At 33.9% G+C, this 16,527-nt stretch overlaps 2 protein-coding genes across 15 annotated transcripts in view; both read right to left on the minus strand.

Annotated features, from left to right (window-relative positions):
- The window catches only part of ppt1 (palmitoyl-protein thioesterase 1 (ceroid-lipofuscinosis, neuronal 1, infantile)), an 847,627-nt gene extending 836,789 nt beyond the window's left edge, over positions 1 to 10,838 (minus strand). Inside the window, exon 1 of the mRNA XM_088651359.1 lies at positions 10,794 to 10,838. The gene's annotated coding sequence lies outside the window, so the exon portion shown is untranslated. The remainder of the gene's footprint in view (positions 1 to 10,793) is intronic.
- The window catches only part of csmd3b (CUB and Sushi multiple domains 3b), a 1,026,877-nt gene that overhangs the window by 444,940 nt on the left and 565,410 nt on the right, over positions 1 to 16,527 (minus strand). The window lies entirely within an intron of this gene.

A 16,527-nucleotide genomic window follows, 5' to 3' on the forward strand; every position in this document is an offset into this window, starting at 1 on the left:
CTCTTGCTGAGGTATTACAGAGTATCAGTGAACTCTGTGAGCATGCAATACATCACAGAGCATTCTGAGCATTAAACATATAACAGGACTCATTAAGGCGGCCTTCACAATAAAAAGTCTATTTGTTATTATTATTATTATTATTATTATTATTATTATTATTATTATTATCATCATCATCATCATCTTTATCATTATTATTATTATTAACAACAACAACAACAACAACAACAATAATAATAATGTTTTATTTATTATTATTATTATTATTATTATTATTATTCAAATATTATTATTCAATATTTTTACAGTATTTTTATTATTATTATTATTATTATTATTATTATTATTATTATTATTATTAACAACAACAACAATAATAATAATAATGTTTTTCTATTATTATTATTATTTTCATTATTATTATTAACAACAACAACAACAACAACAACAATAATAATAATAATAATAATAATAATAATAATAATAATAATAATAATAATAATGTTTTCTTTATTGTTATTATTATTATTATTATTATTATTCAAATTTCTGTCTGGAAAAATACATATAATATAATTAACCTCTCCTTCTGTTACTATTAATATTTTACAGAATTTATTATTATTATTATTATTATTATTAACAACAACAACAACAACAACAACAACAACAACAACAACAACAACAACAATAATAATAATAATAATAATAATAATAATAATAATAATAATAATAATAAATAATTTTTACCTTATTATTATTAATATTCAAATATCTGTCTGGAAAAAATATATTACAGTATTTTATTATTATTATTATTATTATTATTATTATTGTTATTAAAAATCCATATTATATACTGTATTTTTTTATGCTGTAATGTGATGGGTGTTCGGTTGCTTGTAAACCTGAGGACCTCGCTCTAAGGATCAATGTTGTGTTAACAAGCTATTCAATCAAACACAAAAAGGTGGATGTGGATTGGGTGTACATAAGCACACCCGGCCCACACAATATATCAACGAGCATTATGAGCATTTACTACAGAGCTGGACTCATTAAGGCTGAAAACTGGAAATTGTTCATTTAAAGTTGCTGGTTTAAATGAACTAATGTTTTCCTAATATAGAAGTTGATTCTTCAAAATATTTTATTGAGGTGTTTAACAGAAGAAAGACACTCAAACAGGTTTAAAACCACATGAGGGAGAGTAAATAATGGGGTCATTTTCATATTTGGGTGAACTATCCCTTTAACAAACAAAAAGCTCACAAGTTTTTCAAGATTCCTCAGCACACTCGGCCCACACAGGGGGAGATTGGGAGCTGTATTTCTCTTGCTGAGATATTACAGAGTATCAGTGAACTTTGGCAAGTAATACATCAAAGAGCATTCTGAGCGTTTACCATACAGCAGGACTCATTAAGGCGGCCTTCACAATAAAACGCCTATAAATAAATGTAATCTCCAAACCGTTTCTTATTCATTGGAAAATGGCAAGTAATTTATCTCTCCTTTGTGTATACCACGGATATTGTTTCATTTCAATAATGCTGACTTTATCTCTCTCAAGAAAGCACTCATTATTGCAAAGTCAACTTTTATATGGAGTCGAGATGCATTTCTGAAAACACGAGTCACAGCAGTCAAGAACACACAGACTGACTCCCAGCCATTTCATTGAAGCATTCAATTAGCTTTAGTTTTTATGTCAAAGACGTTGCTAAAGTTTTGACCATTCAAAATTAAAATGCAAACGCCAGATTGTATGCTAATGATATCAAGCAAGATTGTAAGCTAATGAGCATCACTATAGGATGATATGTTGATGGATAATCAATAAACTGCACGGAAAACTTGAGTAATGCTGTAACTTAAAGGGATAGTTCATACAAAATGAAAATAATTCATCATACACTCATAAATAAATGATCATGCACTCATCCTAAAGTGTTTCAAACCCTGAGTTTCTTCCCAGCAGGCACACGACATCATAAGACATTAATACTAAGTTGGATTAAGGTCGTGACGTCAGGTGACCAAAATTCAATACTGCTCAGTAGGTACTGCATTTGAATTTAAACGGACTACACGACCGTTAGAAAAGTACATTCTATACAGTATGAATGTGAATCTGTAAATAAGCCAGAGTTGGCCACAAGGGCTAATTTTCATGTTGACCCTGACAGATTTTAAAAGGCAAACTAAAATAAAAAAAAAAACACACATCATCACACATAAAAAAAAACAGTAAAGTTTAACAGTAAAATCTATAACATGTAATTAGAATTTCTTAAAATGGTAGACGAAAGAATGACACAATTACAAACTTAATTTGCTTTTATCCAATTCTTTAACTTGTATTTAAATGTTGAATCATTTGTAACACCCCTTAAATCCATAAGCAGTGTGTTCTAGAAACTGATCGCGCAAAAGTTGTACTGCACAGCACAGCCTCCCCTGGTCAGAGTGTTGGCCTGATGTTGGTTTTGACAACAACCCCGATATTTATTTTTAAACAAAATGCAAAGTCCCATGTTGATGGAGTACAACATCACTTTGATGTCATGTTGACCTCCTGTGCCTGCTGGGTTTTCCTGTTTATTCTTTCTGTGTTCAATTCATCTTTATTTCTATAGCGCTTTAAAACCAAATTGGGTTTAATATGGACTAACCAGAACATTGGGTTAAACTTGCTCAAATTAATTTAATAAAAAATAAATAACCCAGCAGTGTGATTATTGCCTATTATGCCCAGAATTGGACTGAAATAACACAGCATTTTTCAGAATGTACTATTTTTTACGTTCAATTCAATTCATCTTTATTTCTATAGCACTTTCACAATGTAGATTGTGTCACAGTAGCTTAACATAGAAGTTCAATAAATTGAAACCGTGTCAGTCCAGTTTTCAGAGTTGAAGTTCAGTTTAGTTCAGTTCAGTGTGGTTTAAATGTCACTGCTGAAACACTGAAGAGCAAATCCATCGATGCGCAGCTCTACAAGTCCCGAAATTTGCAAGCCAGTGGCGACTGTGTGGGGTAATTTGGGTTGGCTTGTTATCATTGTGATGTCTTATTTGTTTACATTATTAAATTCAGTTATTATTCTGGATGTTTAACACCAGCAGAAAGTACACTCTAAGAAATGCTGCGTTATTAAAGAAAAATTGGGTTTAATATGGACTAACCAGAACCTTGGGTTAAATTTGCTCAAATTAATTTAATATAAAATAAATAACCCAGCAGTTGGATTGGTGCCAATTATACCCAGAATTGGGATGAAATAACACAGCACTTTTTTTTTCAGAATGTACTATTTTTTACATTCAAATCAATTCGTCTTTATTTCTAAAGCGCTTTTACAATGTAGATTGTGTCACAGTAGCTTAACATAGAAGTTCAAGTAAATTGAAACGGTGTCAGTTCTGTTTTCAGAGTTGAACTTCAGTTGAGTTCAGTTCAGTGTGGTTTAAATGTCACTGCTGAAAGCCCAAACACTGAAGAATAAATCCATCGGTGCGCAGCTCCACAAGTACCGAACCATGCCATCCAGTGGCGACTGCTATTAAAACCAAATTGGGTAAAATACGAACTAACCAAAACATTGGCTTAAATTTGGTCCTATGAATTTAATAAAAAATTAACCAAGCATTTGGGTTAGTCCTTATTACACCCAGAACTGGGTTGAAATAACCAGGCATTTTTTAGAGTGCACTATTTTTCACGTTCAATTAAATTCAGTTCAGTTCATCTTTATTTCTATAGTGCTCTTGTGATGTAGATTGTGTCAAAGCAACTTAACATTGAAGTTCTAGTAGATTAAAACTGTTTCAGTTCAGTTTTCAGAGTGGAAGTTCAGTTTAGTTTCAATGTCATTGCTCAAAGTCCAAACACTGAAGAGCAAATCCATTCATGCACAGCTCCACAAGTCCCAAACCAAGCAAACCAGTGGCGACAGGCAAGAAACAAACTTTACCAAGGAACACAACTTCACCAAACATGCGTCAAGTACCTACTGCTATCTAAGAATCTGCCTAATAATTTTACTAAAAAAATAAAAATAACTATGCATTAGGAAATTTCATTCTTTGGATAGAAAGAATCCCAAGTCAGTCAAGGCACACCTTCTCGATGTCTTGATTTATAAGAGTGATGTTGGCTTTGACTGATGCCAAAACATCTCAATAACAACAAGACAGAGCCAGACTTAAGAATAAGAGAGCCATTTGCATTGTAATGAATACAAATGCTGGCAAACATTTCAGTAGAGCCTGTCGACACTTTGAATATGTTAATCTGAACCTCTGGGATCATGTAGAGGTTATATTGGTATGTCATTCAATTAGTCACAATACATAAGAGCACAGTAAACCCTCAGAGGTAAAACATGAGGGTATACAGTACCTGTAGATGCATCAATGGAAAATGACAGATGAAGTTTACCAAATATGTCAAATGGAGAAATCAAACTTCAGTCATGAACACAATTGATGAGCCATGCAGATTATGCATGAGTTATGCATTTCCACAAGTCTTAAGTAAAATAATAAACAAAATAAATTGGTGCGTCCAAATTTATTTAAGAAATAAATACAAGCCAATCGGAGGAGCCGGTTGTTAGCTCCGCCCCTTTTGCTTGACGTCAGAAAGTTTATTTTTTATTTTTTTGCTTGTTACAGGGACAATACACTTGACATTGGTATACAAAGATAACCAATGTTGTGTACATAGGGCATATAGCATAAAGCTAATTTGCAGCCCTCGTCCCTGGTTAGGCTTTACATTATAAAAAAATATATATATATATATATATATATATATTAGGGATGTAACGGTATTGTAAATACCGTCATACCGCAATATTAATTTTTTTCGATATTACCGAAGTCGCATGACTCGGTAAAACTATAGGTCTTCTGAGAAAATTTGCTCAGGCGAATGAAGCGAACGGGAGGTAACGAAAACTACAATTGCCATCAGCCCATGCTTGACCATCATCCCTTGCGGTCTGTTGTTGCTACAGATCCAGTAATGCGGAAATGGAGTGTGCTGCTAGAAGCGGGGATGAAAAGAGCTGGAAAACTCTAAAGCAGGTCGCACACCAGAAGCGCCGCTCGGCGCCGCGACACGGCGCGTACATGACAGATTAAAGTATCGCACACCAGACGCGCACATTCGAATGATATTTAACATGAAACTAATCAGATGGCGCTCTGTGGCGCGGCTGAAAAATGAACTGAGTCCTGAGCCGTCGCCGGGCGCCGCCGACAGCCGCCGGTGTGTGTATCCTGATAGAAACCTATGATTAGAATTCTAAAATACATGGCGCTGCGCGGCGCGCCGCCGAGCGTCGCTTCTGGTGTGCGACCTGCTTTACACGCACAGTTCAGTCCTGCATTATCTCCGTGTAAGTTTAGACTTCGCAAGTTTGATCAAGGCTGCAGTCTCTTCTTCTCAGTTTGATATGGAAAAGCAGATTATACCGAGGACACGGGTAAATCTTTAAAGGGAACCATGTACTTTATAACTTCATTCACATCACCCTGGCTTCGTTGTTTCACTTTCTCAACAATAAAATGTAAACATGATTTAAGGAACTGCCTATTTTCATTTTAATATTAGCAACTTAGACAGCAGAAATGTTGAGGCGCCGTGCTGCATAAGATGAGCGTCATCTTCACTGTGTGGATATTTATAACAAAACGGAGCCGATAACAACTGCCTCCTTTCAATTTCAGTGAAAATACGAAACACACCCTCTCTTTTGCTGAGTATCAGTTTTAAGAATCGATAATGGCCATTTTAAAAGTATAACATACAATAAGTTTATACATTATAGGAAATAAAGGCAAGCGATCAGTCAATATACAGAATGTACGTGGTTACATTAATCATTAACTTATCTTTGCGCTCAGCCAAAACACGTTACCTGAGAACAAGTAATAGATTCCAATGCCCAAAGTCAGGGAATATGTCGTTAGATAAAGACAACAAGATAAATGAAATATCCCGTTTAATAAATATAGTGAGATTAGATCCAGCGGGAGATGCTTGATGAGAAGTCCGACTAGCAGAGCTCTCATCTGGGTAGATGGGCTGAGTGTGATTAAATGTTGAATGTTATGAGTTTTCAACAATACTAAATTGAAACTTTATTTTTTTACATGGTTTAATAGTTTTTTGTTATTAAAATTGAAGTTCCTGTTTCAAAGCTTACAGATAGATGGCTAATTTGTATGTCATTGACACTTTTGGCACTTTTTTGGAGTATTTTCATAAGTTTTGTTTTTTCCTGTAAATGATTTAATAAATACCGTACCGTGACATTCATACCGAGGTATTACCGTACCGTGAAATTCTGATACCGTTACATCCCTATATATATATATATATATATATATATATATATATATATATATATATATATATATATATATATATATATATATATATATAATAATAATAATAATAATAACGAAACTGGCAAGAATAAAACACAATACAGCAAATGCATTGTATTGGGATAGAATGCAAATTCTATGTTGGCTGATGCAGATCAGAGACAGATGCTGTGTCCCAATTCACATACTATCCATCCTAAATAGTATTCAAAAATAGAATTGGTATGTCCCTGTGGGAATATAAATTTATATCATCTAATTTCAAATGAACAATAACCTACATATAACTGAAAAGTTATACTCTCTGGTTTTTAATTATACGATTTCATTAACATCCCAGCTAGAAAGGACATTTAACCTTAGGCTTTCTGGCTACAGGATAAGCCAAAGTGATGCAAATGCTAAGGGCAGGTTTTTAACGACTCTGCCTTTGTCTTTGGGTGTTGCTTTTATGCTACAGAAACCTTTTGTTGATTATCTTGTGTGGTCAGTAGCTGGGCCAGTTTTTAACATCTATATGCCAGTATCATGCTGACTCCAGTACTGAATTTGCATGCTTTGTTTAGCCACCTCCCCTTCTCCTAACAGGACAATATAGACAGGACATCTTTGTCTTAATTCAGACTTGTGATAGAACTAGCAGACTGCGGGTCTCCAGTAGGCTCTGCGGACACATGGACATCTTAAAAGACGCTGTATGACTGCAGATTAACCAATACGTCTCAAGAAAGGAATTCTGCTTGTTTCGAGTCTCCTGGACTGGGTTTTTCTCTGTTCTCCTCCCCATTTATGTTAACATCCCAAACCAGAGTATGTAGAAAAGAGTTTGACAAAGGTTCCCGAGTAGTTTAGTATTTCCGGTGAAAATTCGAAGTGTAGAAGAATCCATACTCTAACCGCTGATATTGTCCACAATACATTGCACGTTGGGTGTGGATTTGTTTAGAACTACAAACTCGGGTAAAAAATGTAAACAAACTACAAATACGGCGGATGCGCGAGTCCAACCCAGGGTTCTTGCACCATTTTAAAAGTAAAACTTAATTGTTTTTAAGACCTCAACAAATATAATTTAAGACCCAAAAAAATGTATAATTACTTTGGAATAGGCAACTCATTTTAATGTTCTCGTTAGATTTAAATCAATTGCGCCTCGTCACAGTATGGATAACCCCCAGTACCTGCTTTTTAGGTGGTGAAATGAAACTGTTATAGCTCACTGTGAGGGGGCGTCTGAACTAGAGCTGTAATCAGGATATCAAAGTTAGGCCCAATAGAGCCCGAACCCGACAAGTACATTTTGATTGACAGCTTTTTAAAAGCCCGAACCCGTTTATAGCCCGACATTATCCAAATGTGCACAGGCGCACAGCTCTTTTGTCTTTTTTCATGAATGAGTTGTTTAAAAGGGTCAACATTACTTATTCATAACATAGGCTATAGGACTAACATTAGCAACAAGTAACATTGTTAGGTCGAGCTGCAAACAATGCAGGGATTAACCTGGACCTGCTATGACAAGCTGCTACAACGTCCCGCTGCTGCTTTCCTCATTTCATGTGCGACTTGTTGACTTTGAGCCCCTATGAACCCTAACGAAAAGGGCTTTTTGCAGAATTTACACATTGCCTCTTTGTCACGTCGTTAAATGTACAATTTACCATCTTTGCATTTTGACACATCAACAACCGCATAATAACAGCACGCAGGTGCAGACCAACGTAAGCGTCTGTACACTGTAGCTGACCTATCGTAATAAGCTAATAAATCACGGAGACTGTCATTTCTCTCCTATTTTACAAGTGCTAAATTAATCAACTATTAGATGTTTTACGGTGGACCACTGTGCTTCCCTATTGTCATTAAGCACACCGGCTAAAAATTTAATACCTACAGCCACTTTACGGTAAAATTTAAGACAATTTAAGACATTAAGACTTTTTAAGGACCCGTGGGAACCCTGCAACCGTCAAATAGAGAGGCTTTCAGTGAAGTTGCTTAAATGACTGTAAATCAACATCTAAGCAACTGGAACATGTTTAAACTGCATTTTTAGTGTTGTATCCATCTGCAACAACAACGTGAACTTATATAAAGATATGTTTAGACATTAACTTCTGAATGCATAATTACCCAAAGACCTGAGGAGATTTCTCTGCATGAAAGACTCATGAATGGCAGATTATCCTGCTGCTGCTTCTACATTAAGGTAGGTATTTAAATATGAGGGAAATGTGGATGATGTGTGAAGATGATTGACAGGAGACGTAACTTAGCCACATAATAATCTGTTAACGAGGAAGTAGTACAGTATGACCCAAAGCTTGCACACTCTTCTGTTACACACTCAAAAGTATCAACTTTTTCTTTACAAAAAAACGACATACTTTCAGGGCACAGTACGAGTATGTGAATTGGAACGCAGCAAAACAGATTAGCAGAGCACTAGAGATGAGTACTTCTGACACAAGGATTAAAATACGGTATGTTTTGATTACTAAACTGTAGGGATGTAACGGTATCAGAATTTCACTGTACGGTAATACCTCGGTATGAATGTCACGGTACGGTATTTATTGAATCATTTACAGGAAAAAACAAAACTGATGAAAATACTCCAAAAAAGTGCCAAAAGTGTCAATGACAAACATATTAGCCATCTATCTGTAAGCTTTGAAACAGGAACTTCAATTTTAATAACAAAAAAATATTAAACCATGTAAAAAAAAAAAAGTTTCAATTTAGTATTGTTGAAAACTCATCACATTCAACATTTAATCACTCACCCACTTAATTAGAGATGAGTTTAAAGGAAAATTATCATATAAATATAATCTGGTAAAAGCTGGTATCTCTGGGTATTTACAATGTCCCCTGCAACAAAAAAAACCCTCTCATTTGGGACTGAGGTTTCTGGGACAAGAGAGATATGACTTGGCCCAGGTTGACAGCAGTGGGTAACGTTGTGCATTGTCTTTCCCCCACTTGAGAGGACAAACCATGAGTAAGATAGAGGTCTCATGTCTGCATCAATCTGAACAGTGTGCTGACAACACCGCTATTCAGTACGCGCGCGACAACACAGCTGATAAGAACTCGCGCGACAACACCGCTATTCAGTACGCGCGCGACAACACAGCTGATAAGAACTCGCGCGTCAACACAGCTATTCAGTACGCGCGCGGCGACAACACCCGCTTTAGAGTTTTCCAGCACTTTTTCATCCCCGCTTCTAGCAGCACACTCCATTTCCGCATTACTGGATCTGTAGCGACAACAGACCGCAAGGGATGATGGTCAAGCATGGGCTGATGGGAATTGTAGTTTTCGCTACCTCCCGTTCGCTTCATTCGCCTGAGCAAATTTTCTCAGAAGATCTATAGTTTTACCGAGTCATGCGACTTTGGTAATATCGAAAAAAATTTATATTACGGTATGACGGTATTTACAAAACCGTTACATCCCTACTAAACTGTGTTCAACTGATGTTTAAGGAACAACAAATAATGACTTATATGGAACAAAATCGCCGTCAGAAATAATTTGTGCGTAAATAAAATTCACGCATCTGTAATTATAAAAACGTAAAGGTAAAGGAAGTGTACTCGAAATTTTACAAGGGTACAATTGTAAAATCTGCCATTAGAACAGACACAGATACAACATTTTCTGTGTCTGTTTGTAAACGACTGATGAATTTACGATGGGTGTACTGTATGAACATGAAATACAGTTTCAAGAGTTCCCACTTAGATATGCTTAGCATTTAAAGCAGGTTTGGCATGCTGTCCCGGGAGAGAACCCTGAGTTTGGAGATATTTGAGCCCTGGGCTCCCGCCCGGTCAATAAGCATATCTGGAGATCCAAGATCAGGTAGGTCTCGATAGCTCCCCCTTTAGAAAAGGGAGGAAAAGGGGGAGGTGGGGTGGAAGGGGGGATTCTTCCAAAGGCTTCCAGAGCAGTAAGGAGAAAATGATCCATTTATAGTAAGCTAGGCTCACTCTGATTGGATTGTTACTGATTACAGATGAGTGTCCCGCAGTGCTCAATCATATGACTTGCTCCTCTCAAAATTAGTTTATGAAACTTCACTTCACCACGGACACGACCTGATTACCAACACGAATCAAAAAGCGACACTCCACTGTCAAAACCACGTCACTGCTGTCACAGGCATTACTAAACAAGCGAAAGCCATCGATCATAACGGTGCGCCTGCTGGGCACTCGAGCTCCCACACATCATCTCAGGTAAGATTTCTGTTATTCCCTCTTTGAGAAATGTCCATCATGAGCTGTAATAAAGGTTGAGATTTAATGAGGTCCATTTTCGCTGAGTTTCTAGGACATTTTACAGAATCAAAATTAAAAACGGGCCAAGGAATACTGAATATAACCCCAAACCATGATTTCTCCTTCACCAAACTTGACTGATTTCTGTGAGAATCTTGGCTCCACACTGGTTCCAGTAGGTCTTCTGCAGTGTTTGTGATGATTGGGATGCAGTTCAACAAATGATTCATCTGACAAATCCACCTTCTGACACTTTTCCAAATGATCAACTAGAAGTCAAGTTATTATTTCTTGCTCTAATAACTGGGATTGACGACAAGACTCTTGTCAGGAAGTGTAGACAGGTAGGTATTTCTTCAAACACAAATAAAGGTAAATTCAATATGCTTTTGAATGCATAATGATATGGGTTCACACTATAAGTGCATTTTTCCCCATTCTCATCATGTCTATTTGATGTTGGAGTGACTCTTTTGTTCAAAATCCTGACCTGACAGGTAAATGAAGCACTGGGAAAGAAGACAATGAAAAGCTCTATTCATCTTCCACTGAGTGAATGCACGCTCTGCACCATTAATGTGTTCATTTTATAGATGGATCCCTCAAAGGGCCCCGGATTTATATATTATATATCACATATGTCCCCATGTCATATATTATAAGGTCAAAATCCTTTTCAGGGAATAAAATACTTCTAACTATTCAGAACAGTGCTGTATTATTAGGACAATTCTAATGACATTATAATGGTGAAAATGTGAAGAATATCCTGGATAATGATATAAGTAGGGTCATCTGAGTTTAGCAAAGTGGAAAAGCAATTGAGTTATGGAATGCCTTCATATTGTATAAATGTATATTATGTGTGATTGATAGCGCTTTGAGTCACTTCACGCACATTTATCTGAGAAAAACCTTTCAACTACATAGAGAAGGAATATCTTGCAGATATTGAAACTGGAGATTGCTAAAACTTAAATAAGAAACAGACATGATAACATTTATATTAGGAATATATGTAAGACACATTTAAATAGGGTATCCATAAAAATAAAAAGGTAATAATAATATATAATATAAAAATAATAATTGATGCATAAATGCATGAATGAATGAATAACTTAATACATTTAGAGATAATTATTTGAATGAGCCTTAAGCAAGACAGGTTGTTAATAATAATAATAATAATAATAATAATAATAATAATAATAATAATAATAATCACATAAAATCTAATAAATAAACAACAAAATAAATTTTGGTCAAACTCAAATAAATTGTATTTAAAATATAAAAAACATTTATATTTGAAACATATGTAAAACACATTACATTAATTAGGGTATCCATAAAAAGGTAATAAAAGCTAATAATAATAATAATAATAATAATAATAATGAATAAATACATTTCTAGATAATTATTTCAATGGGCTCTTGTTGCAAAAATATTGTTAAAAATAATAATAGCAACAACAAAAACGGCAACAATAATAACATTGATAACACTAATAATAATAATAATAATAATAATAATAATAATAATGATGATATCAACAACAACAGTAGTAATAATAATAACAATTATATTATTATTATTGTTATTATTATTATTATTATTATTATTATTATTTACAATACAATAATAATATTATTAAGAATTATGATATAACCAACAACAGTAGTAATAATAATAAAAATATATTATTGTTATTGTTATTATTATTATTATTATTATTATTATTATTATTATTATTAATAATAATAATAATAATAATAAAATATTAAGAAATTCAATATATTCTTTTTTTTTACTCCCTCATGCTTGTCCATCGCATATTTATGACTGACAGCTCCAATAAAATCTACCTAGAAAAATGTCAAATTAATTCTGAGCCATATATAGGGAGACTTATAACAGATGGAAGAAAAAACACAAAAAGACAAATCTAACACAATCAGTAATATTTTGCCAGCCTCTCCGAGGGATATCATACTGTAATCTGTTTTTTTTCCCTCCTCTTTATCTCTCTGGTCTTGCACTTAAGGGGATTCATTTGCTCTTTCCGTCAGTCTCTCTCATTATACTGAATGGCACACTGTTCATCACCCCGACACTAATTTATTACAAAACCTTGAGGGAGGAGAGATAATCAAAGATATGGGTTTTGTAGGGATTGCTGCTGCTATCAAGTGAATGTAGCTGATGTGTTCGGGATGAAAGTTCCGACGGACTGATTTGTGGAGATGCGTTACTGTTATGCACACTGACTACTAAACAGCAATGCTAAATGCTCAACTCAGTTTTTTTTAAGACTTCCCCAAGTGATTTCACAGTATTTGATGTTAGTTATATTATTATTGTTGTTGGTGTTGTTTGTTGCTGTTGTTGTTGTTGTTGTCGTCGTCGTCGTTGTTGTTGTTGTTGTTGTTGTTGTTGTTGTTGTTGTTATTATTATTATTATTATTATTATTATTATTATTATTATTATTATTATTATTATATTACTTTCTCTGTTTAGCTAAAATCAGTTTTTGAATGAAAAATTAAAGAATGAATGAATAAATGAATGAATGAATGAATGAATGAATGAATGAATGAATGAACGGACAAACAATCAAATGAAAGAATGAATTTATGAATGATAAAAATAAAGAAAAAACGAATTATTGAACAAATGAATGAATGAATGAGTGAGTGACTGAATGAATGAATGAGTGGGTGAGTAAATTAATGAATGAAAGAAAGAAAGTGTGGATGGATGACAGAATGATAAAAAGATTAAAAGAATGAAAAACATAAGAACAAATCTAAGAAAGGATGGATGGATGAAAGAACAAATAAACTAAATAATAAAACAATGAAAAAACAAATTAATTAAAGAAATATTGAAAGAATGAATGAATGAATGCAAGAAAGAAAGGACGAACAGATGAATGAACGAACGAATAAACAAAATAACAAAAGAAAGAAAGAAAGGATGGATGGATAGATGGATGAACAAAAAAATGGATTAATGAATGAATGAATAAAAAGAAAGGATTTAGGGAGAGACAAACAGACGAATAAATAAAATAAAAAAATAAAAAATGAATCAATGAATGAACAAAGGAGAGAATGAAAGAAAGAAAGAAAAAGATTGAAAAACAAAGAAAAAGAATGAAAGAAAGAATGAATGAACAAACAAATAAAAGAAAGGGTGGACAGATAAACAAATAAGAAAGAAAGAAAGAAAGAAAGAAAGAAAGAAAGAAAGAAAGAAAGAAAGAAAGAAAGAAAGAAAGAAAGAAAGAAAGAAAGAAAGAAAGAAGGAAAGAAAGAAAGAAAGAAAGAAAGAAAAAGAAAGAAAGAATAAATAAATAAACAACTGAATAAACGAAGAACAGAAGAAGGAAAGAACAAAAGATAGAATGAACGAACAAAAGGATGGATGGAAGGATGGACAGCCAAATGAATGAATTATTGAAAGAAAGAAAGAAAGAAAGAATGAATGAGTGAATGAATAAACAAACAGAATTAATATATGAATGAATAAATGAATAAATGACTGAATGAATGAATGAATGAATGAATGAATGAATGAATGAACAAACAAATTTTTGGGGCAAATAAAAGGTTTCAATAATAAACACACCAACTACTAAGTATGAATGCTGAACACTCGTGCAGAAAACTGTGCTCTGGTCCAGGTAAATACTGTCTGGTTGTTTGATGTCTAAACTCTTTGCAGTAGATGTGAAAAACACTTTCTCACTCCATCAAAAAACAGGGATGAAGGCTGGATGTTTGATTGAATCTGGGCTGATGCCATAAGAGATTGTTTGTACAATTTCCCTCTGTCCTGCTTTCCCTTTCTGTTTGTTTGCAGTTGCAAATGAAGCTGTTTTGTGGTTTTTCATTGCTCCGCCACACTGCTGTTATTTAACCTTGACCACAGGGGTGCACAGCCACTGAATTAAGCATGATAATTTACTGGCATCGCATTTAATGCGATAAATGGATTGATGTTTATTCCTTTATTTTCACAAATTAGTAAAACCAGAGCAATGTGGGTTAAAAAAAAAGAAAAAAATGTAATGATAATTCTGCTAAAGCATTTAAAATCAGCTAATTATTGTATATTTTGACCCCTCAATCAATATGTAAATCATTATTTCATAAAACAGTATTTATTTATTTACTTATTTAATTATTTTGTTAAAACCACATGGTATGCTATAAGCAACTTCTTATTACATTTCAACACAAATGCACAGAACTTAATTTAAACATGGTTGAAATGGTTATGAAAGCCTTAAGGCTCGTACACACCGGGACGCTTTTCATTTGCGTTTATCAAGACTTTTTTTCCGGATTCAAACCCAAGCTATTTTTACTGGCATCGAGCAGAAGAGTATGCAAACTCACTCCTCGCTACACAATTTTAAGCTTTTGACACTTGCTTATGACACAAAAGAAGAAGACAAAAAGTTCACTGGCTAGTTACAAAAAGTTACTGGCTATTCGAACAAGCATGAATGGTTTAAGTAGCAGCTCCAGCTCTAGCGATGAAGAAATTATTATTGTTCACCAGTGCAAGCAGCTTCACGTTCATATCGCCTCTGGGTATCTCCTTCAATGTGCATTTGCATTGACAGCTTTACACTTGAGGTTCTCCAAGTGCTGTTTACTGTAACTTCAGCAGCTTTGTGCTCGTGAGCAGAAGTGCCAACCTGATTGGTGGAGAAGGTTTTGACGCGGCACATCAAAACAAAAAAACGAGCATGATGCGTTTCTTCAAAAATTACGATTTTACATCTTGAGTTTTGCGCGTTGGTGTGCACGATCACATTGGCACCCTTTATTTAGTCACGAGGCATTAAATATTAACAGAAAACGCGAGCAAAAAGCATCCTGGTGTGCACGGACCTTAACCCTAAACCCAACTGTAAAACATGAAAATAAAGGGGTTTAAAAGCCACTTAAGTTAATTTAAACAAGGTTGAATTGGTTTTAAAAGCCTAACCTTAACTATAAAACATCAAAACAAGAGTGTAAAAGCAACTAAATTTAATTTAAACATGGTTCAAGTGGTTATAAAAGCCTAGCCAAACTATAAAACATTAAAACAAGAGTCTTAAAGCAGTTAAATGTAATGTAAACATGATTAAAATGATTATAAAAGCCTAACCCTAAACGTACACCTCAAAACCAGAGTCTAAAAGCAAATAAACTTGATTGAAACATGGTTGAAATGGTTTTAAAAGCGTAACCCTAACTGTAAAACATCAAAACAAAACACTCTAAAAGCAACTAAACTTAATTTAAACATGGCTAAAATGGTTTTAGAAGCCTAACCCTAACTATAAAACATCAACAAGAGTCTTAAAGCAACTAAAGTTAATGTAAACATGGTTAAAATGATTATAAAAGCCTACTAACCATAAACCTCCAAACAAGAGTTTAAACACAACTAAAAATAATATGAACATGGTTGAAATGGTTATAAAAGCCTAACCCTTACTGTAAACCATTAAAACAAAAACACTCTAAAAGCAACTAAACATGGTTTTATAAAGGGGTTAATAATTTTGCCCAAAAGGGCTTTTAAAAAAATTAAAACTGCTATTATTCTAGCCGAAATAAATAAAATACGACTTTCTCCTGAAGAAACAAATATTATCAGACATACTGTGAAAATTTCTTTGCTCTGTTAAACATCATTTGGGAAATATTTGGAAAAAAAAGTCGAAAAAAAAAAAAGTTAAAGGGGGGCTAATAATTCTGACTTCAACTGTATGCATGTATATTAAATTAAGTAAAATAAAATAAATTAAGTTTAGTTG

This window comes from Danio rerio, chromosome 19 (genome assembly GCF_052040795.2).
Source record: "Danio rerio strain M-AB ecotype USA chromosome 19, GRCz13ab, whole genome shotgun sequence".
Taxonomy (NCBI): domain Eukaryota; kingdom Metazoa; phylum Chordata; class Actinopteri; order Cypriniformes; family Danionidae; genus Danio; species Danio rerio.